At 48.6% G+C, this 15103-nt stretch overlaps 1 long non-coding RNA gene across 1 annotated transcript; it reads right to left on the bottom strand.

The window, feature by feature from the left end:
* Nucleotides 1-9850: 9850 nt before the first annotated feature.
* On the bottom strand, nt 9851-13555 carry LOC139796679 (uncharacterized). Its single transcript, XR_011726087.1, has 3 exons — nt 13458-13555; nt 10668-10740; nt 9851-10571 (listed from the first exon to the last, which is right to left on the bottom strand). It is a non-coding gene; the product is annotated as an uncharacterized lncRNA (long non-coding RNA).
* Nucleotides 13556-15103: the final 1548 nt, after the last annotated feature.

The following is a 15103-nucleotide window of genomic DNA, read 5'->3' as shown; positions in this document are numbered from 1 at the left end:
AATCTGTGAGTGTGAACCACATCTATGTGTTCCTCATGTGTATGAATATATCATAGATGTGAATATACCATAGATATAAACATAAACTAGATATTTAATTATTTTTTACCCAGGCAGTGTTGACCTCTGCCCACAGAATCCTTTCTTCTGCTGAGGTGGCTTGAGCCATCATCTTACCAGTGGGTGACAGTGGCTCGGGGATGGCAGTGGCTCAGGGATGGCAGTGGCTCAGGGATGGCAGTGGCTCAGGGGTGACAGGGTCTCAGGGGTGACAGGGTCTCAGGGATGGCAGTGGCTCAGGGATGGCAGTGGCTCAGGGGTGACAGGGTCTCAGGGGTGGCAGTGGCTCAGGGGTGACAGTGGCTCAGCAATCCAGTGTCTCAGGGATGGCAGTGGCTCAGGGGTGGCAGTGGCTCAGGGATGGCAGTGGCTCAGGGGTGACAGGGTCTCAGGGGTGACAGTGGCTCAGGGGTGGCAGTGGCTCTGAGTGACAGTGTCTGTCTCACAGTTCAGGACATGCCAGGAGCAGTGTCTGGTTTCAGAGCCAGCTGAGATGGGATGTTGGGATGTATCTGGCTCCAGAGGACCAAAAAACAACTAACCAGCCAACCAAAAACCCAAAATGTGAAGTTTTCAATTAGATCTGGAATCTTCGCACTTCATATTATAAAAACAAAACAAACAAAAAACAAAACAAAACAAAACAAAAACCAACTCATGAGTATTTGCAATCCAGAGAAAGCAAAAGGAGCGGAAAACAGACTTGTTCATTTCTTTCTCTGCTGTGTGGACACTGCAGAAGAGTCAGATCTGGCTGCTTTGAGTGACTGAACAATGAGCCCACAGGTCAATTTTCCCAGGGAAGACAGGCAGCACTGAACTGAGATGATGCTCACAAGCTGAGGGATTATTTTCCATTTTGCATGTGCTGTATCTGAGCCCAGGCTGTTCCTGTGCCCTAGGGGCAAGGTGGGACAGGGGGCTGCTCCCTGGCACCAGGATGCAGTACAAAAAAATCCATCTTTTCCGCTCTGCTGCCAGCTCTGAAGTTGCATGTTATTTTTTACTGTTCACAGTATGATTTTAATCATGAAAGTTGTGATTTGTAATTCTAATATTTACACAGAAAGCTCTTTTCCTTATGTCTTTCTCCATAAAGTAATATTCAAATCAAAGTGCGGGTTTCATTTCATACAGCTTTGAAGTTGATCCTTTTGACATTTCACATTTTCATGTCACGCTTTTAATTATGGGAAAAAAAAAACAAACAAGTTTCACTCATCATTATTTCATTTTTCCCCTGTTCCCCTAACTGCCTTTTCTTCCCCTCTCTGGGAAAACTGAGAACAAGAGACAGAAAGAAGCAGAGATGGCTGTGAGGCTGCAGGCTGGGAACCAGCCACAGGGTTTGGTAAATCTCAGGTGCCGGGCAGGGTGACCCCTGGGACCTGGGCCTGGGAGCTGCTGAAGAACCCTGCTCCTTTCTGAACAAATACTGAGGTGGATGCATCCACATCTGGCTGCAGCACTCCACATCTGGGTGCAACATTCAACATCTGGCTGCAGCATTCCACATCTGGATGCAACATTCAACATCTGGCTGCAACATTCAACATCTGGGCACAACATTCCACATCCTGCAGCCCTGTGAGCCCTGCCAGCAGCACCACAGCAGCCACAGAACATCTGCTCAGCACATCTGACTCCAGCAGGAACTGACAGGCAGCCTTAATCTTCCTCCTGTCACAGATAAGCCTCAGGGAGAGGCCTGGGGGCTGGCACCAGGTGAGGGATAGAGCAGATGCTGTGTCAGGATGGATGGAGGGCAGGAAGCCCCTGGCTGCTCCCTGTGGTGCTGAGCTCTGCAGCCACCCAGTGCCCAGGCAGGACCCTTTGGGAAGCTTTCTCTGCCATGGATCCTTGTCTTCATCTGCCCTGCCTCCTGAGAAGCCTTTTCTGCCAGGGACTCTCCAGCCCCCAGCCCCAGGCACAAGCCACCTCCACCTGCAGCTGAGTTCTGCTCGTGGAAGCAGTGTGACCAACGCCACTTTCCCTGCATCCCTTCTCCGTGCTGTGCTCTTCCCTGCCTTCGCTCCAGGCCACATTTTTGGTCTCAGTTTGATCCTCCAGCAGTCAGCCTGGGCTGCAGGGCTGTGCTGTGCTGTGGAAGGGATGGCAGAACAAGAGCAAGATTTCACAGCTGTGTTGCAGAGGAGAGGCTGGGGGTGCTGGGTCTGTGGCACTGCCAGAGAGTTCAGTGTCATCCAGGGTGGGGTCAGCAAGCCCAGCACGTTAGACATGTGGCACAGTTACCTCTTGCTTCGTTCCTACTTTCCTACCCCAGTGAAAATGCACAGGATCATTGCCTTTTCAATAAGGAAGAATTTTTCTTTGTCCTACAAGCCAGCCAGGCCATGTTAATGAAACAGAAGAGTTTAATTCCATACAACTGCTCACACTGTTCCTTCTGTACATCAGGAAAGTGGAAGAACAGGTCAGGGAATAACTGTGCAGGTAAAAGAGAAGAATTTCCATCATCATCAATTCGTAAGGATTCATAACAAATGCCACTTGTTTGTTTCTGCAGAACTGTAATATTGACCTGATTACAGGAATACCAGGAAAGCTCAGAGGGAGCCATAGGGCAGAGCAGCCCTGGGCAGAGGCATGGGGGAAGATTAATACCATGGCTCACAAGATGTGACAACAGCTACCCTTGGAACATGAAGATATCTGAAAGTTAATGAAGAGATAGGAGTGAGATAATAAAGATAAACATGTCTTTTTAGGTTAGGCTGCCCCACTGCCAGCCTTACACTGTTTGAGAATGCAGTTCTTCAAACCCATGCTGAGGACAGCCCCGCAGAGCCAAGATAATTTATCTTAAAATTGAAGAGAGGAACCAGGAGGCACAGAACGTGGCATCAAAATATGGATGACAGTGTCCTTGCCAAGGAGGCAAACAACCTTATTAAGAGAGAAAGGGGATGAGATGGCTGTATTAACAATGAAAAGGAAGTCCAGGGGAATATAATTACAACCCAGGATTCATATCAGCATTTGCACTGCCAGGCTGGAGGAGCTGACACTCATTTCATGTGAGGAACATCAGGGAAGGAATGGCCCTGCTCGAGTGCAGGGGCTTCATGTATCAAACTCATTAGTCCTGAAGGGCTATTATAAGAGTTAATTTAAAGGTAGGCAAAGCACAGCAGTAAATACTGCCTAAGTACTGCAGCAGGAAAGCTGTCACTGCTGTCACTGCTGTCACCACTGGAGGAGCTGCCTGTTGTCTGCAGCCACTGCCACCCATCACCAGTGGCATCTGGGTGTCTCCAGTCAGGACTGGTGTCAGCAGCCCGGTCAGGGCTGGCAGGGCAGGAGCAGGCAGAGGGATAGGAAGACAGCAGAACACAAGGGAAAAGCCTTCAGGGCATGCTCAGAAGGAGCTGCATCCTTTTGAGACAAAATAATTAACAGGGTACTGAAGAGAGAGCATAATTCCTGCTTTACAAGAAATTTGAAGATTTCTGCTTGGCAGACCTTGTCCTTTGTATTCAAAACACAGAGAATTAGCTATTCATCCCTGTTTCAGATCATCTTGGAATTTTTACTTAACAATGGAGGATTAGGAAGCTTCATACTAGGCTGAAATAGAGAAGCCTGGAGTGGGGGCAATCACAATTGCTGCTGCTGAGCTGCCATGTGCTGGGACTGCACCCCTGCACACACACACAGCTCCTCTCTGCAAACCCAGCAGAAATTTTTCTTCTGGCAAGTGCACAAGTGGTAAGGAACAACCAGAATGGCAACAGGAACAACCAGAATGGCAATAGGAACAACCAGGAGGCATCAGCAGCCCGAGTCCTCAATTGCAGTTCCTTATCCAGCAGCAGAGGTTGAATCATTTACATTTGGCCATGAATAAATGATTTTCAGCTCACTTGGTGCTCTTGGATGGGAGCTGGAGCTGCTTCTCAAGTCTGCAAAGCTGGGGGTGTCTCACAATGGGTGTCAGATCCAGTGGCCAAAACCAGGTCCAGCCTGGCTGACCCTGCCTGGCTCCCCTCACGTGTGTCCCTGCACAATAAAACAAAATAGTGAAGAGCAGACAGTTAACAGAGTGAATAGTGCAGAGTTTGTGTCTGTACATTAACACTCGTGTCCTGCACACACCTCAGGCCAAACCCAGAGCCTCCACTGGGCTGGGCAGCATTCAGCCTCCTCCAGGAGGAAAGTTCTGAGCAAATAGGTTCCAGACCATGGTTTGTCTTCCTCCCTCCTGGGAGAACTTGCCTGTCCCTTTGACTTTGTGCTCCTCAGTGCCAGCTTTCACGAGCCCTCCCCACCTCCACTCAGCCTTTATTTGAGCTCTCCTCACTGTCTTCTTTGGGGTTGCCTACCCAGCCCAGCATCACCTACAGATGCTGCTCCCCACCCCAGGACCCTTCTGCTCCCCAGCACTGCCCCCATGTCGAGACTCATCCCTGCTCCAGCAGCCCAGGGGCTCTGTGTTTCAGAAGCAACAGCTCTCCTGAGTGCCACACCAATGCACACCCACTTCTCATTTCAGGCAGGGATTGTCTCTGTTTCCTGCAGCTCCTTTCTGTACACATAAATGCATTAATAAAACACTGATTCTTATGCACGGCTCTCAGCAGGAGGCGGCTCTCAGTTCTAAGGGAGTTCTGTCAGGGGGTGGATTTTTTTCCACGAAATTTACTTAATTCATTATATTTTTATCATGACATATTCAGCTTCCAATAAAACATCGTTTTTCCTCAGCACCTGATTTTTGCTGTCTGCCATCAGCGTTAAGGGAAGCAGAGAGCATTGGGATGCAGCTCACTGCTCTCCTCCAGCAGCACACCAGGAGCAGCCTCACCTCCTGGTGCTGCCACCCCTCTGGGATCTGTGTGAAGACAGGGAACCACATTTTGCTCCAGGTTCTCCATTTCTGCTGATTTCAGGGGTGTGAAGTGAAAGATCACTGAATAACAGAGTTTTCACACCTGAAAATGTGAAGTGCAAAGGATACAGCTGCTGACTGAATGGGTGCAGAGCATCCCCTGGCAGGGCGGCATCCTGGGGGGCAGAGGGAGCTGCTCCCAAGGAACAAGGGATGGGACAAGAGGAAAGAGCCTCAAGTTGTGCCAGGGAAGGTTTAGGTTGGAGCTGGGGAACAATTTCTCCCTGGAAAGGGTTGTCAGGGCCTGGCCCAGGCTGCCCAGGGCAGGGCTGGAGTCCCCACCATCCCTGGAGGGGTTTCAGAGCCCTGGAGATGTGGGAATGAGGGACATGGGGCAGGGGTGGCCTTGGCAGGGATTGGGGAACAACTGGACTTGATGGTCTTAAAGATTTTTCCTGACCCAAATGATTCTGTGATTTTTCTCCTCGGTGTTCCCATAAGCACACAAGGCTTGTGAAGATGCACATAGAAAAAGAGGCAAAAGTGAGACAAAACAGAAAATGAGAGAAAAACCAGATAATCAAAATTTAAACTTCATATCACTGTTCTGCACAGATGGTTTCACCTGGTGAAGTTCTAAAGCAGTGTTTTGCTGTCACAATGAAGCTTTGCAGCTGTGCAGTCCTGAAGAGGAAGGCTGGCTTACAAGTTGCTTTTTGGAAATTCTGGTGTCTGTTTCACAATGGCTGCATTTTGTCTTTCTAATGAATGAATATTGAGGAGAACAAAACTGTCACACTCTTCTCAGCCTGCTGCTTGCCTACAACCTGTGGTTGTACCTCCTGTGAATTGATGTTACAGCATCCCCACCCTGGCTGGAGGCAGCACCCCTGAACCTGCCCAGGAGCAGGGTCCTCATCCTGCCTGGAGGACATCCCTGACCCCAGCCCCAGGGGAAGGTGCAAGTTTCCATCACTAATAAAGTGACTCCAGAGAGTAAGGAATCACAACTAAACTCTTCCTACCTAAATATGATATGTGCATTGTATATGTAAACATTTATGTAAATGAACATAATGGGTTATAGAGGTTTGAATTTTTTTTCCATAAAGGGCATTTTATTTTATGAAGAAAAAGTAACAATCAATGTAAACTTTAAATTTATTTCATTCAAAGTTTTAAATTCAAAATATCTTATTATGCTAAGAGAATTAGGAAATTTGAAGGGCTTTGGTGAAAAGATAAAAAAAGTTGACCTCAGTTCTTATTGATAGCAAATTTCAACAAATGCATTTTGTGAGGATTAAATAATTGTTCATTTCTGTCATTAGTATTTTGCTTCATTATTCTCAGAAATTTTTCTCTTATGCATCTTAAAATAACTGTGGATCAAAGATACTAATCATGCAACCCAGTCTGTTTTTCTGTTGTGTTTGAAAATGGAATGCAGCCAGACTTTCAAAAGTTTCTAACATCAGGGCAGCTGGATTTTTTGTTTCCAGGATTATAAAATATGATGGAGCAAAAGAAAAAGAATTAACATTTTTCAGCCAATTAAATGAGACTGAATGGCTGCGATAGATAAGACAGCTGAGCTTTTGAAAGAAAGTAAATTAATGTGCCTGTTCAGGTGTAAGATCCCTTTCTTGTAATAGATTTTGCTTCACTTTTTTTGACAAGTTTTTTGTGATTTAGAGAGAAAGTACCAGACTAAGTAGGGCCAAGGAGCCTCTTCTTCCACCCACCCCGTTGTGCTCAGACATTAACTCCAGATCACTTGGGCTTGGTACAGTTTGTCTCAAAAAGAAAGAATGGAAATTAACCTTTAAAAATCTGTGTGTTTGGCAGAGTGCAGTGACATTGAATAGGAGAGTTCATTCTCAGAGACCAAAAGGACATTTTTTGACTTCCACATTTTTTGGCATGAGGAGGGGCTGGATGAGGCCAGGACCTCACAAACTGATGGTGGGATTGCCTGGAGGGGTGAAAGGTCTCCAGCCTCTGGGCATGGGGACAGCAAAGTGCTGCTTAGAGAAGTCTCTTGAGCCCCTCCACCCGTGGTGCTCCCCTGAAGGGTTCTCTGCAGGAGGGATGGGTTTGGGGAGGGATGGGTCAGCTGCCCCTCCTGCCAGCAACCACGGGCACAGGACCGCTGCTTCCAGCAGCTCCCCGATGTACATTCAATTAGATAATATCAGGAATTATTTGCCGAGCTGATTGAATCACTCTGAGGCTGCAGTGAGCAGAATTTTAACAGAATTCTGCCAGGAGACCCGAGCGAGTGGCAACAATTAATGGCAGAGGCTGCAAGCACCCGTGGCTCGGTGAGACGGCTGCCCGGCTTCCAGGGCTTGCTGGAGCCATTTCATGATTTAATTTCCTAAGCAGGGAGAGCTGGGCCTGTGCTGGGCAGGACCTGGGGCATCATCAGCATTCCCGGGAGCACGGCAGCCACGGGTTCCTCATCAGGACCCATCGAGAGGTGAGGGGAAGCAGAATTACGGCAGAGAAATCAAGGAGAGAGGTTTGTTGCAGAGAGGCTCTATTATGCACAGGATTAGAAAAACACCAATCAGTAGTGGAAATTATTTTGGGAGAATCAGAAGAAACAGCCAGACGCTCGTGTGTTATCTGCATAACAATGAAACCAAAGGTTGTCCTGATTAAAAATAGAATGAGAAAAACAGCTACTGCCTAAGGAGCAGCGAGAGCTGGTGGAGCAAGGTATGAAAAACACCTCTTCTCCACATCTCAGCAGACATGGTGATCACTAAAAGACAGAAAATAAGCAAGAGGAGGAAGAGGACTATGGGATTATTCAGAAGGAGCTGAAAATTTCCATCCCCTGGGTAGGGGGTGTCAGAGGGGCTGGCACAGCCCATGTCCCCTCCCCAGCAGGCAGGAGATTCTGATGCCCACAGCTGATTCAAGGCTGTCTGAGCAATCAGTTCCCTTTCCTGTAACACCCTGGTAGGATAAATAACATGGTAAATTCTGGGTAAAAAAAAAAATGGGTAAAAACCCATTCCCAGATTATGTCCAGCAGAGCAGAAGGGCTGCTTCTCAGCCCCCTGAGCTGGACCCTGCAGGGCTCAGCTCTGTCCCATCCTCTGCTGAACACCTCCCTGCAGAGGTGAGAATCCCAGTGTGATGGGGTGGGAAGGGACCTCTGGAGAGCTTCAGTCCAAGCCCCTGCTCCAGGGGACCCAGAGCAGGTGGCAGGGGACAGTGTCCAGGAGAGGTCTGAACCAGGGAAGGAGACTTCACAACCTCTCTGGGCAGCCTGTTTCTATTTCATATTCAGGTGAGATTTTCTGCTTCAGTTTGTGCCCACTGCTCCTCGTCCTGTCCCTGGGCACCACTGAGAAGGGTCTGGCACCATCCTCTTGACACCTGAACTTCAGGTGTTCATCAGCACTGATAAGATCCCCTCCCAGTGTCCTGTTCCAGGGGCTGATCAGAGCCAGGGCTCTCAGCATTTCCTGAGGGAGATGCTCCACTGCCTCCCCATCTTTCCAGCTTTCCAGTAGCTCCTTGTCTTTCTTGGATCTGGAGACAATTCTGCAGATGTAGCCTCACCAGGGCAGAGCAGAGGGGAAGAATCTCCCTCACCCTGCTGGCTAAACCCTTCTTCATACATCCCAGGATGCCTTCTTGGCTACAAAGCCAGCACATTGCTGGCTAGTGGCTAACTTGGCCACCAGGTCCTTCTCCTCCGAGCTTCTTCCCTGACCTGTCCTGGGGTTATTGCTCCCCAGGTTCAGGACCTTGCTCTTGCCTTTGTTGAACTTCATCAGGTTCTTGTCTGCCCAGGATGGCTTTGCCAGTGCAGCTCATCCTGTCAGAGGCTGGCAGAGGGGCCAGGGGACCTCCAGGACCCTTCCAGCTGGATGAACTCTGACCAGCTGAGCTGCTGCCTCGGTTTGCATTGGGTTTCTGCAGTCATCCTCCCAGACTGGGAGGGGAAACACACAGACAGAAAAAGCTTGCCAAGAGTTATTTTTTTTCTTAAGCCATCCCAAAATCATCAGCCTGAGGGAAGAGCCTGATTTGGAAACCTTGGCAAAGTTATTAGCAGCTAAAATGAGATTTTGTAATGAGGAGGATCTGGCCAACTTTGTTATCATCGTTACCAGCATCATCTCCAAGGATCGATTTCCTTAGACAAAGCAGGCAGAATGAGTATAATGGAGAAGAAATAAGTCTTGTTGTGTATTTACTGTTCACTCTGCCGTGCCTAAGTACAGATCATTCATTCAGGGAAACGTGGACACTTCTCCACTTCCTCTGCTCTAATTAATTTGCAAAGACAACTGGCAACCTTTGACAAAGCCCCAGACATCTGGAATGCCCTGGCTGACATGTTCAGTTTTTCATACTCTATGTATGGATCATGTATGTATTCTGCAGTATTTTCTGTCCCATTTTCCCCCCTCTCCTCCTTGGGGAGGGCACGTTCTGGGGTGCTACACCCCTCACCAGTGTCTCACTCTGTTCCCCTGCCCAGCTTCAGGTGCTGTGACTCAGACACCAGTGGGGATGGATCCGACCTGGGACTGCCAGGAAGGAGCCAACCAAATATTTCAGAGCTAGAAATTAAAGATATCTATTTTGTTTCTCAGCTCAGCCCCATCTTTATGAAAAAAAACACATTTAAATAAAAGAGGAACATCTTCATTTAACAAATGCTGAATTTTTTTTTTCATATTTAGCATCACTAATATTCTTGTAGGGAAAGCAGCAGTTTGGGTGAGCAAGCTCCTTCTTGAAAGAAAATAATTAGAACTTCCCTGACATGCTACAAGACATCAGTTGACTTGTGGTGCAGGCACCCCAGGTTCTGTCCCCCCCACCCACTCCCAGCCCCTGTTCCTGTGCCTTTCCTGGGCCACCCCCAGCCACCCCTTGGGCCATCTCACCCTTGGGTGACAACCCCTTCACCAGGCCCTGGGCTCTGCTCCCATTTCCTCCAGAGCCCCCCTGTCTGTGCTTTCCTCAGTCAGAGCCAGGGATCTGCATCAGCCTGTGGAGCACCCTAAACCTCTGACTCCATTTCTGGGCTGCCACATCTCTGCAATCACCCCAAACAGCCTCTTCCTCTAGATCAGAGCTGTGCAATTGCAGCAATGGAATTTGTGACTGATTGCTTCAGTTCTGAGCTCATTTCAGCACAAACACACATGACACGTCTCCAGACTCATGCCCAGCTTCCATTCACACTGAAACTCAGCTAATAGGAGTTACCCTACCCCAAGTTCATTCTCAGCCACAATCCAACCACGAGAAGAGCATCCAGGGCAGGGAAGCCATCGGATCAAGAGAGGTAACCTGGGGGTCACAGTGGGATTCCCTGCCCAGGGACTCCCACAGCCTGCACCTACCTCCCAGTGACTGATGGGGAAGCTGGGACAGCTTTGGAGCTTTGGATCCTCCCACTGATATCCCCAGCTATGATTTTATATTTAATCTTCCGTAGCCAGATGAAAAAATGTACTTAATTAGCAGCAGGGAGAACTCTCTCTCCTGTGCAGCACTTTATGGTCAGGTTCTTACTGAGCAGCCCAGGGCACCACAGTCTTTGAAACCCCTTTTATCCCTGCTCTCAAAGAAGTACCACTGATAGGTAGATGCTGGGTTCAGATGGACTGTTCTCACTAAATACCTGAGGAACGAAGAAAAGAAAAGTTTTATTTTTAACTAAAAGTTAACCACTCTGGTATCTGATAATAGTTTTCTTTGAAATTACTTGGGCTCTTACTTGGATAAAACACCAGCAGGGAAGGCACATCCTTGATATTCCCTCTGCTCAGCTACTGACAGTCCTGACCAGACTGAGAAATAAAATGAGAAGTAAAAGGCATTTTTCTCTCCCGTGAAAGCTGTAAAACCTGACTTTTATGCTTTCCACTTCCCCCTTAAAAAAAAATAATAAAGAAGTACAATCTCTTTTTTTTCAGATCTTGTCCCTGCACTCCTGCCCCTGCTCCCACCATTCCCACATGTCCCTCCCTGGCCAGGCAGGTCCCTCTGCCCCCACAAATCAAATTATTTCATCACTGACACATCCAATGGGGGCTGACATCTCACGTGTGTGCTCACCCTCCCCTGTCACACCGCATCCCTGTGTTCTCCTCTTTGGCATTCTGCTTTTAAACTCTGGCACTGACCTTTTCAAACATAATCATTCTCACTTCCACGGAAGGCCTGAGACTTTTGGACAGATGAATAGATTTGCCCTTATTCCTCCTATACAGAGTAAATATGATCAATAGGAAAATCCTTTCAGTTCTCACCCCCACATATCTCCACGGTTAAGAACATCCTGTCAGAGCTGTCCAGATACCAGCTCTCCTTCTGCAGTTATCAGAATAGAAGCCTGGGACTTCATGCATGAACTGGCTTGAGGTTTATGCTTGGGGCTGTTGAATACGTGGCTGTAACCAGGAGGGACTGCATTACATCACTGTCACCACCCCCTGCCATGGTCAGGGACACCTCCCACCAAACCCCATCCAACCTGGGCTGAGACACTGCCAGGGATGGGGCAGCCACAGCTTCTCTGGGAAACCTGGCACAGGGGCTCAGCACCCTCACACCAAACTATTTCTCCCTCCCATCTCCTCTCCATCTCCCCTCTCCCAGCTGCAAACCCTTCCCCCTCATCCCATCCCTCCCTGCCCTTGTCCCCAGTCCCTCCCCAGCTTTCCTGGAGCCCCTTCAGGCACTGGAAGGTGCTCTGAGGTCTCCCCATGGGATCCTTCTCTTCTCCAGCCTGAAAACCCCCAACTCTCTCCCTGGCTCCAGAGCTGCTCCAGCCTCTGATCAGCAGTGATTCCCCATTCAAAGCCACCACATCTCCCATCCCCATGTGGCTGTTCAGGCATTCCCAGATGTCTCCAGTGGCCACAGGCACCTCCATCACTGGTGGCCATGGACATCTCCATCACTGGTGGCCGTAGGCACCTCCATCTCCAGTGGCCATAGGTATCCAATGTGTGGTCTGGGCAGCAGCCAATGGGGGTGCTTGAAAATTATAAGAGTAATAATAGTAAAACCAAAACAAAACTAAATTTTCTTTAGTTTACTTTTTTCCAGTGCAAGAGAGCAATTTCAGTTTGCTTTTTTATTGTTAATACACTTCTGTATTTCATTTTGACAAATTTAAAATTTAAATATGCTAAAGCTAAATATTGGTTTTTTGTTTGTTTGTTTTTTAATTGAAATAAATTTCTCTGCTTTCTGGAAAACATTTCTCTTCACACTGTTTAGTGAAATCTGACAAAGTTCTCTGATGCCTTGCCAAACTCTTATTTTTAGGCTGTGTTATTCTGAAGAGAAGATTAAATACATGAGCCAGGCACATCTTCATACCTCAGAGGGGAAAAAAAAAAAAAAAAAAAAAAGACAAACTGTTACTTTACAAACTGTGTATTTCTGCCTCATGCCTTTCTTGCCAGAAGGGACAATGTTTGTCCTGTGCCACTGCCAGGGTTCTGCAGGACAGTGCAGACTCTGTCTCTGCACCCAATGCTTGTTAAGATAAATTTTGTGGTGTTTTCCTAGTTTTTCCCTTAAATAAGCAGGTGAGATTGTCTCCTGCTCTCTGTCCTCCCTTGTCAGTCTCAGCTGGGGTTCGTCCAGCTGGCCAGAGGGACGGCAGCTCCCAGCAGGGAGAAGTGATGCTCCCACCCCCTTCCATTGCCGTGACATTAAAACTGGGTCATTAAAACTAGAGAACAACCGGTGAGCAGAGTCCCGATTGCCTCAGGGTGCTCCTCCCAAGGCCTTCCAGCCTGAGTTTTGTTTTCAGGGAGCCCCAGCTCCTCCCTGCTCCCCAGCCCCTTGCTGTGTGTCCATGCAGGACCCAGCCCCAGGCACCACCCCGGCAGGGATGGAGGGGACAGGGACACTGCCTGTAGGACTGTCCTGGAGCTTGTCCTGGAGCTTGTCCTGGCTGTCCCAGCGTGAGCAGCGTGGGGTCTGTGCCCACGTTTCCTCAGGAACTCTGGAAATTCAGCATTTCCCTACCTGCTCCTTCACCCCCCATGCCAGGGACTCCCTGTCCTGAGGATCCCTGCTGCTGCTGAGGGAACGAAGTCACCAGCATCTCCAAGAGTCCCCAGAGGTCCCTCTGGCTTTCCTCAGCAGACTTTGCTCAGCCTTATTGATCTTCTCTGGACATGTCAGCCCCTGGTTTCCCGTTCCTTGGTTTTCCCTTCAGTCCCTGGGCTGATGGTTGTGCCCAGAGGTGCTGGTGGGTGTGGAGGTACCAGGGGTGGCAGAACATGGAGCACCTCCTGCCCCCAGCCCCACATGAGCCTCCTCTGCCAGCCCAGGGGACCAGGAGGGAGAGAGGTTTGGAAATAAGGGGTTACCTGTCCTCCCGTTTGGAGAGCCAGGCTGTGGAAAGGCACCAGAAAGCCTCGGGAATTGTGTAATTAACAGTGGATTTTAATACAGAGGTGCTGCCTCCACAGCGAGCAGACCCCAGCAGAGGATCCTACATTTTGCATTTCCCAAATTCTGTGGCTCTGACCCCTCTAATTACCGATGTCAGCCGTGTATCTCCAATCCCTGGAGAGCTCAGCCTCATCCCCGGGGCTCAGCCCTGGCAGGATCAGTGGCAAACCAGCCAGGTCAGCCCCGTCCTCCCGTTTCCATGGCGATGGCTGTGATAACATAGAACGTGGCAACACCATCTTTCCACCAGCTCCTGCAGCTCAGCTCTTCGCTTCCTCTGAGCTCCCTTGAGATGGAGGTGAGATAAAAAGGGGAGCGAACAGCAAAGCGAGGACAAGTGAAGAAGCTGCATGCTGGCAGCTCAGTGCCCCTGCCCTGAGCACAGGGAGGTTTCAGCAAAGCTTTCCTCCCCGGGGCTTGGTGTGTGTCTGGAGAGCTCCAGCCCTCTGAGGATGCTGCACTTGGAGAGCCCTGTCCTGCCACAGGTCATTTTTTTGTTGCTTTAGTTTGCTCATCAGGATGTGTTTTCCCCACAAGCCAAACTCAAGAAGAGCTTTTCTGCTCACTTACTCACACTCTTGTCACAAGCAAAATGACCAGTGGATGACAAAGTGTGTTTTGGAGCTGGAAAAAGAAGTTGTGAGGCTGGTGATGGAATATTCCATGTAGCTCAGCACAGCCCCTCCTCACAGCCAGCACAGGGATGGTGGTGGGGCTGGGACAGCTCTGCTCCCATCGGGGGGGAGGTGGTGACCACTTTCCAAGAAAAGGAAATAATTTTCAGCAAAAACACTATGTGTGTCTGAGAACAGAAGGTTTTTAAACATCAGCTCCTTGCAGCTGTGTCAGTGAGCATCCAGGTTTCTGGTTTAGAAGTTGTAAGTGCTCAAAGAGCATCCTTTCTAGGTTGGTGGGTTTTCTTAATTAATTAAAGAATCACAAGCTCTGCATTGAAATAAAATATTTTCACCATCTCCCAGCCCACTGGGGTTTCTGGAATTACATTAGAGTTCCAGGAATGTCTGCATTTGAGTGTCTACCCACATGTACATACACATGCATGACATGCACCTATGCTTGCAGAGCTGAACGCCACCAGCACTGCCTCTGGGTGGCTCTCAGCCCCCCTGGAAGTCTCTGGGGCACAACCCCCCAGGGACACAACCCCCCAGGGGCTGCAGGTGGGGCTGGAGCTTGTGCTGGGGCTGTTAAAGAGAAGCCCTGGGGCAGAATTGCCACTGTCACCACCTGGAAGTGTCCGGACTGCAGCCCACCTTTACTTATGAGTAGAACATATTGTTCCAACAAGAAAAAAAAAACCAAAACAAAACAAAAAACCCCATCCAAAAATAACATTTTTCTTGGTCAACATTTGAAAATTATTTAGCTGGAAAGGGAAAGTCTGAATTATGAGTTCCATGTGAAACTTTCTCCTGAAGGAATCACCTCAGGAAGAAGCAAATGTGATTGGCAGCATGCAATGGGTCCTCGACACCTAAATACATCTGCCATGAACAGCCTTCCTCTGCTATCTGAATAGAGAGATGTAAAAATGGATATGCCATTGTGGTGCTTTACATTACCATATTTTAAAGCTGTCTTCAGCTGTGGAAAGCTCTAAGGTATTTTCTAGAGTGATGAAGTATTTAATAAAAATAAGACAAAGAGTCACTGGAGACCTTAGTGGCTTGCATGCCCTTTGAAATACATTCCTGGTCCAAAAGATATTAGCTT

This window comes from Heliangelus exortis, chromosome 5, assembly GCF_036169615.1.
Source record: "Heliangelus exortis chromosome 5, bHelExo1.hap1, whole genome shotgun sequence".
NCBI lineage: Eukaryota > Metazoa > Chordata > Aves > Apodiformes > Trochilidae > Heliangelus > Heliangelus exortis.
Note: the sequence above shows the minus strand (reverse complement) of the source record. Positions and strands in the feature narration are given on the sequence as shown.